Source organism: Aptenodytes patagonicus, chromosome 1 (genome assembly GCF_965638725.1).
Source record: "Aptenodytes patagonicus chromosome 1, bAptPat1.pri.cur, whole genome shotgun sequence".
In the NCBI taxonomy this organism is placed as follows: domain Eukaryota; kingdom Metazoa; phylum Chordata; class Aves; order Sphenisciformes; family Spheniscidae; genus Aptenodytes; species Aptenodytes patagonicus.
Genome location: NC_134949.1, coordinates 138,819,433 through 138,829,316, shown reverse-complemented (window position 1 = coordinate 138,829,316; position 9,884 = coordinate 138,819,433).

The following is a 9,884-nucleotide window of genomic DNA, read 5'->3' as shown; positions in this document are numbered from 1 at the left end:
AAGGGAAGGCAGGGACAGGTGACATTACGGTGGGGGTCTGCTACAGGCCACCTGACCAGGAAGACCGAGTGGATGAGGCCCTCTATAGACAGATAGGAGCAGTCTCATGCTCACAAGCCCTGGTCCTCATGGGGGACTTCAACCACCCCGACATCTGTTGGAGGGACAACACGGCAGGGCATAAGCAATCCAGGAGGTTCCTGGAACGCATCGATGATAACTTCCTTCTCCAAGTGGTAGAGGAGCCAATGAGGAGAGGTGCTATGCTGGGCCTTGTTCTTACCAACAAGGAGGGGCTGGTGGGGAATGTGAAGCTCAAGGGCAGCCTGGGCTGCAGTGACCACGAAATGGTGAAGTTCAAGATCTTTGGGGCACCAAGGAGGGCGCACAGCAAGCTCACTACCCTGGACTTCAGGAGAGCAGACTTTGGCCTCTTCAGGGATCTGCTTGGTAGAGTGCCATGGGACAAAGCCCTGGAGGGAAGAGGGGCCCAAGAAAGCTGGGTAATATTCAAGGATCACCTCCTCCAAGCTCAGGAGCGATGCATCCCAACAAAGAGGAAGTCGGGCAAAAATGCCAGGAGGCCTGCATGGATGAACAAGGAGCTCCTGGACAAACTCAAACACAAAAAGGAAGCCTACAGAGGGTGGAAGCAAGGACATGTAGCCTGGGAGGAATACAGAGAAATTGTCCAAGCAGCCAGGGATCAGGTTAGGAAAGCTAAAGCCCTGATAGAATTAAATCTGGCCAGGGACATCAAGGGCAACAAGAAAAGCTTCTATAGGTACGTCGGGGATAAAAGGAAGACAAGGGAAAATGTGGGCCCTCTCCGGAATGAAATGGGAGACCTGGTTACCCGGGACATGGAGAAGGTGGAGGTACTCAATGACATTTTTGCCTCGGTCTTCACCGGCAAGTGCTCGAGCTTCACCGCCCAAGCCGCAGAAGGCAAAGGCGGGGACTGGGAGAATGAAGAGCCACCCACTGTGGGAGAAGAACAGGTTCAAGACCATCTAAGGCACCTGAAGGTGCACAAGTCCATGGGACCCAATGAGATCCATCCGCGGGTCCTGAAGGAACTGGCGGACGAAGTTGCTAAGCCACTATCCATCGTATTTGAGAAGTCGTGGCAGTTCGGTGAAGTTCCCACTGACTGGAAAAGGGGAAACATAACCCCCATTTTTAAAAAGGGAAAGAAGGAAGACCCGGGGGACTACAGGCCAGTCAGTCTCACCTCTGTGCCTGGGAAGATCATGGAACAGATCCTCCTGGAAGCTATGCTAAGGCACATGGAGGACAGGGAGGTGATTCGAGACAGCCAGCATGGCTTCACCGAGGGCAAGTCCTGCCTGACTAACCTAGTGGCCTTCTATGATGGGGTGATTACATCAGTGGACGAGGGAAGGGCTACAGATGTTGTCTGTCTGGACCCCTGTAAGGCCTTTGACACGGTCCCCCACAACATCCTTCTCTCTAAACTGGAGAGGTATGCATTTGATGGGTGGACTGTCCGGTGGGTGAGGAATTGGTTAGATGGTCACATCCAGAGGGTAGTGGTCAACGGCTCAATGTCCAGATGGAGACTGGTGACGAGTGGTGTCCCGCAGGGGTCCGTATTGGGACCGGTACTGTTTAATATCTTCATCAATGACATAGACAGTGGGATCGAGTGCACCCTCAGCAAGTTTGCAGACGACACCAAGCTGAGTGGTGCGGTTGACACGCCAGAGGGACGGGATGCCATCCAGAGGGACCTGGACAAGCTGGAGAACTGGGCCCGTGTGAACCTCATGAATTTCAACAAGGCCAAGTGCAAGGTCCTGCACCTGGGTCGGGGCAGCCCCCGGTATCAATACGGGCTGGGGGATGAAGGGCTTGAGAGCAGCCCTGCTGAGAAGGACTTGGGGGTACTGGTGGATGAAAAGCTGGACATGAGCCAGCAATGTGCGCTCGCAGCCCAGAAGGCCAATCGTACCCTGGGCTGCATGAAAAGAAGTGTGGCCAGCAGGTCGAGGGAGGTGATTCTGCCCCTCTCCTCTGCTCTGGTGAGACCCCACCTGGAGTACTGAGTCCAGCTCTGGAGCCCTCAGCCTAAGAAAGACACAGACCTGTTGGAGCGGGTCCAGAGGAGGGCCACGAAAATGACCAGGGGGATGGAACACCTCTCCTCTGAAGAAAGGCTAGGCAAGTTGGCGTTGTTCAGCCTGGAGAAGAGAAGGCTTTGGGGAGACCTTATTGCAGCCTATCAGTACTTAAAGGGGGCTTATAAGAAAGATGGGGACAGACTTTTTAGCAGGGCCTGTTGTGACAGGACAAGGGGGAATGGCTTTAAACTAAAGGGGGGTAGATCTAGACTAGATAGAAGGAAGAAATTTTTTACGCTGAGGGTGGTGAAACACTGGAAGAGGTTGCCCAGAGAGGTGGTGGATGCCCCATCCCTGGAAACCTTCAAGGTCAGGTTGGACGGGGCTCTGAGCAACCTGATCTAGTTGAAGATGTCCCTGCCCATGGCAGGGGGGTTGGACTAGATGACTTTTAGAGGTCCCTTCCAACCCAAACTATTCTATGATTCTATGATCTTATAAATCATATGGATATAGTACTTCAGCTATGTAAACTAGGTGCATTCATTATTGTTACCATGAAAAATATTAAAAACTATGTAAACAGGCAGGAGCCCCTAATCTGCATCTCTGATTGATACGCAAGATGTAATATTCCTTCTGATCTCCACTGGATCTCATTTTCTCCTCACATACCATGTTCTTCAGTGTATTCTGAGGATCAGTGTTAACTCCCCAAATATTGTGAAAGTTTAAATTTCTCAGAATTCTAGTTTGGGGAGTGCTCAGTGGTTTACACCTTGTCTCTTTAGGCATGCATGCGTGATCTACATAAGAGGCTTGGAACAGGGACTAGAGTACACTTAGCCTTTATTTCACAGCACAAAAAAGGAAGTTATTCAAAACCTGCTGTCCAAAGGCATATTCTCACTGTGCTACGCACAGATGTGATTATTTGAGCTGGAAACATTTTTAGATCTGGCAGTTCCTTCCTGTCAAACTGCACTAGCAAACTACAAAAAGGGAAGAACGTGCCCCACCTGCTGGATGCATCTCATACCCGAGTTTTGTTGAGGGATTCAAAGGTAAATACAAAGGAAGAAGGTACCTTTTAAATAGCTTCCAGTTTTTGGTAAATGAGTTAACTTTTTGCTCCAAATGATTGTCATGGGGTGGATGCCTCTAAGCTGTATACCCCCTACACCTTTACCTAGCCTCATGCAGCTGAATTAATTGAATGTCTTGCAAACCTCTGAAAATGGAGGCTGGAGGAGCACACAGCCAACTGCACCATCAAATTTAAAAGCTCTTGCAATGGCATACCGAGCAAAAGTTTGAACAGAGCTTGAGACAGAATTTCTGCACATCTCAGTGACAGAAGCAGTTCTGGAGGACGCCAAGGGGTTCAGAGAAGCCCTGTGCAGCCCCACCAGCACAGGAGGTGGTTCTGCTCCGTGGCAAATCTCAGCAGGCTGCTAGCAAGCAAGGCAGACACCATCACACCTCTACAGAGAGAACAAAGATTTGAAGTCTTTTCGGATGGGGTGGGGAGCGTCCAACAGGAGCCGGGAGAGAGACTCGACTTGGAGCTGAAGGCCTAGCACTTTCCTAGTATGTGATGAAAAGAATTGACCTCAAGGTTTTCTCAGTCCTGAGAGGAACATATTTTCCCCTTTGTAATCTACTGTAAAATGACTCAAATGTTCTGCTAGCATATATAGAGGTCTCAGTGATTTACAGCTGAGCTTTCTAACAGAAGAACAGACTCCAAGGAGAAACTGCTTTTTGACCAAAAAGAAAAAAAATCTTGTGCGGCTCTTTTTAAGCAATGACTCTAAAATATGTATTTCTGCTTGGAGTTGAACACCCAATCCAGATTCCTGATACAGCCCCAGAGCACACCTGAGCAACCTGGTCACTTGTAGAATCAAAAATCTCTTTCCTGACTTTTTCTGAATGACTCTCATCCTCACTCCCCATTTCCCTAACTGGAAAGGGAGGGGTTTATCATGACACAGTGAGCTCCAGCTGGGGAATCCCCAAGCTGGTAAGCGCTGGAAGTGGGAGACCATACAAGAAGAGAGATTTTGTTGTACATGACGTGTTTCCTACATTCTTCTCTATCTGCTTTTGGCTATTTCAAAAGCAGGATGAGACAGTCCAGGTGGTCCTTTCAATCTGACAGAGATTGGATATTTTCACATGTTTATGAAGTACTCAGTTGATGTACCAAACCTGAAATATTCCAAGATATTGGAAGAGATGAAGTGCACTTACTTAGAGCAACACACTATCTGGTGGGTGAGGAATTGGTTAGATGGTCGCATCCAGAGGGTAGTGGTCAACGGCTCAATGTCCAGATGGAGACTGGTGACAAGTGGCGTCCCGCAGGGGTCCGTATTGTCACCTGGCTGCTCCGATGCTGGGATAATGGGGCCAGTAGCCTAGAATTAGAGGGTAAAGAAGCCAAGCAGCTGGGATCCCTTTCCAGGGAAGGGGGCATTGAGAAAGCGATTGGAAAAGGGACACGAGTCCTCAGCCTTTGGAGGCGACTCTTCTCAAGCATGAAGGAAAGGTATCCCTTCAAGGAAGATGTTATATGTCACCCAGGCAAGTGGACCACCATGGGGAAGGGTATCCAGTACCTGAGGGAATTAGCTGTGCTGGAGGCGATTTATGATGACCTGAACAATGAGCAGCTCTCCAAAGATCCAGATGGAGCCAAGTGCACACGACCCATGTGGCGGAAGTTTAGAAGGAGCGCACCATCGTCATATGCCAACTCATTGGCAGTGATGACCTGGAAAGACGGAGAGGGACAAACGGTGGATGAATTGGCTAGTCAACTCCGGCAATATGAAGAAAGTCTTTCTTCCTCCATCGTCTCGGCTGTGGAGAAACTGTCCCAGGAGGTCCAGCAACTCAGAGAGGATAGGTCCTACTCCCCACATGTACGGACCAGTATCTCGGCTATTAGGAGTCAGCGTTCTTTTGCTCAAGAGAGGATATAGTGGATACACACCATGGGCCACCCTGTGGTTTTACCTGCGTGACCATGGAGAGGACATGAGGAAGTGGGATGGAAAACCTACCTCAGCCCTAGGGGCACGGGTACGTGAGTTGCAAGGAAAAACAATCACAAAAGGGGGTTCTTCCAGGAAAATTGCTGCTCCAGTTTCCAGTGGGCAGTTCCCCAGAGAGAGTAGAAGGGCCGATCTTACTTTTGATATTAATGAAGAGACTTCTGACTCATATTTACAGGAAATAAGAAACAAATACTATAACCATGACTAGAGGGGCCCTGCCTCCAGCCAGGTGGAGGAAAGGGACAACCGGGTTTACTGGACTGTGTGGATTCAATGGCCTGGCACATCAGACCCACAGGAATATAAGGCTCTAGTAGACACTGGTGCACAGTGTACCCTAATGCCATCAAGCTATAAAGGGGCAGAACCCATCTGTATTTCTGGGGTGACGGGGGGATCCCAACAGCTAACTGTATTGGAAGCCGAAGTGAGTTTAACTGGGAACGAGTGGCAGAAGCAGCCCATTGTGACTGGCCCAGAGGCTCTGTGCATCCTTGGCATAGACTACCTCAGGAGAGGGTATTTCAAGGACCCAAAAGGGTACCGGTGGGCTTTTGGTATAGCTGCCTTGGAGATGGAGGAAATTAAACAGCTGTCCACCTTGCCCAGTCTCTCGGAGGACCCTTCTGTTGTGGGGTTGCTGAAGGTCGAAGACCAACAGGTGCCAATCACCACCACAACGGTGCACTGGCGGCAATATTGCACCAACCGAGACTCCCTGATTCCCATTCATGAGCTGATTCGTCGACTGGAGAGCCAAGGAGTGATCAGCAAGACTCGCTCACCCTTTCACAGTCCCATATGGCCAGTGCGGAAGTCTCATGGAGAGTGGAGACTGACAGTAGACTATCGTGGCCTGAACGAAGTCACGCCACCGCTGAGTGCTGCTGTGCCAGACATGCTAGAACTTCAATATGAATTGGAATCAAAGGCAGCCAAGTGGTATGCCACAGTTGATATTGCTAATGCATTTTTCTCAATCCCTTTGGCAGCGGAGTGCAGGCCACAGTTTGCTTTCACTTGGAGGGGCGTTCAGTACACCTGGAACCGACTGCCCCAGGGGTGGAAACACAGCCCCACCATTTGCCATGGACTGATCCAGACTGCACTGGAACAGGGTGGAGCTCCAGAACACCTACAATACATTGATGACATCATCGTGTGGGGCAACACAGCAGGAGAAGTTTTTGAAAAAGGGAAGAAAACAGTCCAAATCCTTCTGAAAGACAGTTTTGCCATAAAACAAAGTAAGGTCAAGGGACCTGCACAGGAGATCCAGTTTTTAGGAATATAATGGCAAGATGGACGTCGTCAGATCCCAATGGATGTGATCAACAAAATAACAGCCATGTCTCCACCAACTAGCAAAAAGGAAACACAAGCTTTCTTAGGCGTCGTGGGTTTTTGGAGAATGCATATTCCAAATTACAGTCTGATTGTAAACCCCCTCTATCAAGTGACCCGAAAGAAGAACGATTTCAAATGGGGCCCTGAGCAACGACAAGCTTTTGAACAAATTAAAGAGGAGATAGTTCATGCAGTAGCCCTGGGGCCAGTCCAGGCAGGACAAGATGTAAAAAATGTGCTCTATACCGCAGCCAGGGAGAACGGCCCTACCTGGAGCCTCTGGCAGAAAGCACCTGGGGACACTCGAGGTCGACCCCTAGGGTTTTGGAGTCGGGGATACAGAGGATCCGAGGCCCGCTATACTCCAACTGAAGAAGACATATTGGCAGCATATGAAGGGGTTCGAGCTGCTTCAGAAGTGGTTGGCACTGAAGCACAGCTCCTCCTGGCACCCCGACTGCCAGTGCTGGGCTGGATGTTCAGAGGGAGGGTCCCCTGTACACGTCATGCAACTGATGCTACGTGGAGTAAGTGGGTTGCACTGATCACACAGCGGGCTCCAATAGGAAACCCCAGTCGCCCAGGGATCCTGGAAGTGATCATGGACTGGCCAGAGGGCAAAGATTTCTGAATATCTCCAGAGGAGGAGGTGACGCATGCTGAAGAGGCCCCAATGTATAATGAACTACCAGAAAATGAGAAGCAATCTGCCCTGTTCACTGATGGGTCCTGTCGTCTTGTGGGAAAGCATCGGAGGTGGAAGGCTGCTGTGTGGAGTCCTATACAACCAGTCGCAGAAACTGCTGAAGGAGAAGGTGAATCGAGTCAGTTTGCAGAGGTGAAAGCCATCAGGCTGGCTTTAGATATTGCTGAACGAGAAAAGTGGCCAGTGCTCTCTCTCTATACTGACTCATGGATGGTGGCAAATGCCCTGTGGGGGTGGTTACAGCAATGGAAGTGGAGCAACTGGCAGCGCAGAGGCAAGCCCATCTGGGCTGCTGCGTTGTGGCAAGACATCGCTGCCTGGGTAGAGAACCTGGTTGTAAAAGTCCGTCACGTAGATGCTCACGTACCCAAGAGTCGGGCCACTGAAGAACATCAAAACAACCAGCAGCTGGACCAGGCTGCTAAGATGGAAGTGGCTCAGGTGGATCTGGACTGGCACCATAAGGGTGAATTATTTATAGCTCGGTGGGCCCATGACACCTCAGGTCACCAAGGAAGAGACGCAACATACAGATGGGCTCGTGACTGAGGAGTGGACTTGACCATGGACACTATAGCCCAGGTTATCCATGAATGTGAAACAGGTGCTGCAATCAAGCAAGCCAAGCGGTTAAAGCCTTTTTGGTATGGAGGACGATGGTTGAAATATAAATATGGGGAGGCCTGGCAGATTGATTATATCACACTCCCACAAACCCTCCAAGGCAAGCGCCACGTACTTACAATGGTGGAGGCAACCACCGGATGGCTGGAAACATATCCCGTGCCCCATGCCACTGCCCGGAACACTATCCTGGGCCTTGAAAAGCAAGTCCTATGGCGACATGGCACCCCAGAAAGAATTGAGTCAGACAATGGGACTCATTTCCGAAACAACCTCATAGACACCTGGGCCAAAGAGCGCGGCATTGAGTGGGTGTATCACATCCCCTATCATGCACCAGCCTCTGGGAAAATTGAACGATACAATGGACTGTTAAAGACTACACTGAGAGCAATGGGTGGCGGGACGTTCAAACACTGGGATGCACATTTAGCAAAGGCCACCTGGTTAGTCAACACTCGGGGATCTGCCAATCGAGCAGGCCCTGCCCAGTCAGAACTGTTACGTACTGTAGATGGGAATAAAGTCCCTGTAGGGCACATAAAAAATATGCTGGGGAAGACAGTCTGGGTTATTCCTGCCTCGGGCAGAGGCAGACCCATCCATGGGATTGCTTTTGCTCTAGGACCTGGGTGCACTTGGTGGATAATGTGGAAGGATGGGGAAGTCCGATGTGTGCCTCAAGGGGATTTGATTTTGGGTGAGAATAGCCAATGATCTGAATTATGTGATGTTAATTGCTACGTAATATTATATGCCATACCAATGATATTACAGTAAGAATCACCCAGATTAATGAATGAACTTCGATGAAACCGAGCAAAGCACAGTGATGATGGAACGAGAACCGACTTCAACATGAAACAATCCAACACCACATACCATCTCCATTTTTCCTGCCCTGAAAGATTATTACGACAGATGGAGCCCAAAGTCATGGACTAAATGAACTCACCGAACATTTTAGAGGGATGACCCACAGACTAAAGGAATGATATCTATGTGTATATATATCAAAAAACAGGAAAAGTGGTGGTGATTAATGGGAATGTAATGGAAAGTGGGGGACCTGGGCATGACGTAGATGGTATAGAATAAGGGGTGGATACTGTCCTGGTTTCGGCTGGGATAGTTAATTTTCTTCCTAGTAGCTGGTACAGTGCTGTGGTTTGGATTTAGGATGAGAACAAAGTTGATAACGCACCGATGTTTTAGTTGTTGCTGAGCAGTGCTTACACTAGTCAAGGACTTTTCAGCTTCCCGTGCTCTGCCGACTGAGAAGGCTGGAGGGGCACAAGAAGCTGGGAGGGGGCACAGCCAGGACAGCTGACCCAAACTGGCCCAAGGGACATTCCATACCATGTGACGTCATGCCCAGTACATAAACTGGGGGAAAGCTGCCTGGGGGGGGGGGGGGGCGCTGCTCGGGGACTGGCTGGGCATTGGTCAGTGGGTGGTGAGCAATTGTACTGTGCATCACCTGCTTTACATTTTCTTCTTATTAGGATTTCATTCTATTTCAATTATTAAACTGTCTTTATCTCAACCTACGAGTTTTCTCACTTTTACTCTTCCAACTCTCTCCCCCATCCCACTGGGGAGGGAGGGGGGGGAGTGGGCGAGCAGCTGTGTGGTGCTCAGGTGCCAGCTGAGGTTAAACCACAACAACAGTCAGCAATCCTGCAATCCTCTACCTGGCAGCTGCTGTTCTACCACTGTTCTTTGCATGGAGACACTGAAAAGAGAGCTACTTGTGCAAGCTGTTTCCCCCCGCAAAAAAAAAGAGAAGCAAGAAGGGACAATATAAAGCTGCCTAGATCAGCCTGTGAAAGGAGCTTTAGCAGTGGACGGAGAAACAAGATGAGGAAGTGTGTTCAAGGAAGGCAATGCGGCCTAGCATGTAAGTAGAAACCAGATGGCGTCGAGCCGGAGCATTAGTAAGAAATTAATAAATAGGAAATTTCCTCCAAAAACTCTGCAGAGTTTAGGCTGAGCCAGACACGAGCCTGGGAGCAATAAAGATTGGAAGGAACCTCAGGGCAAACCGTAACCAGTTCT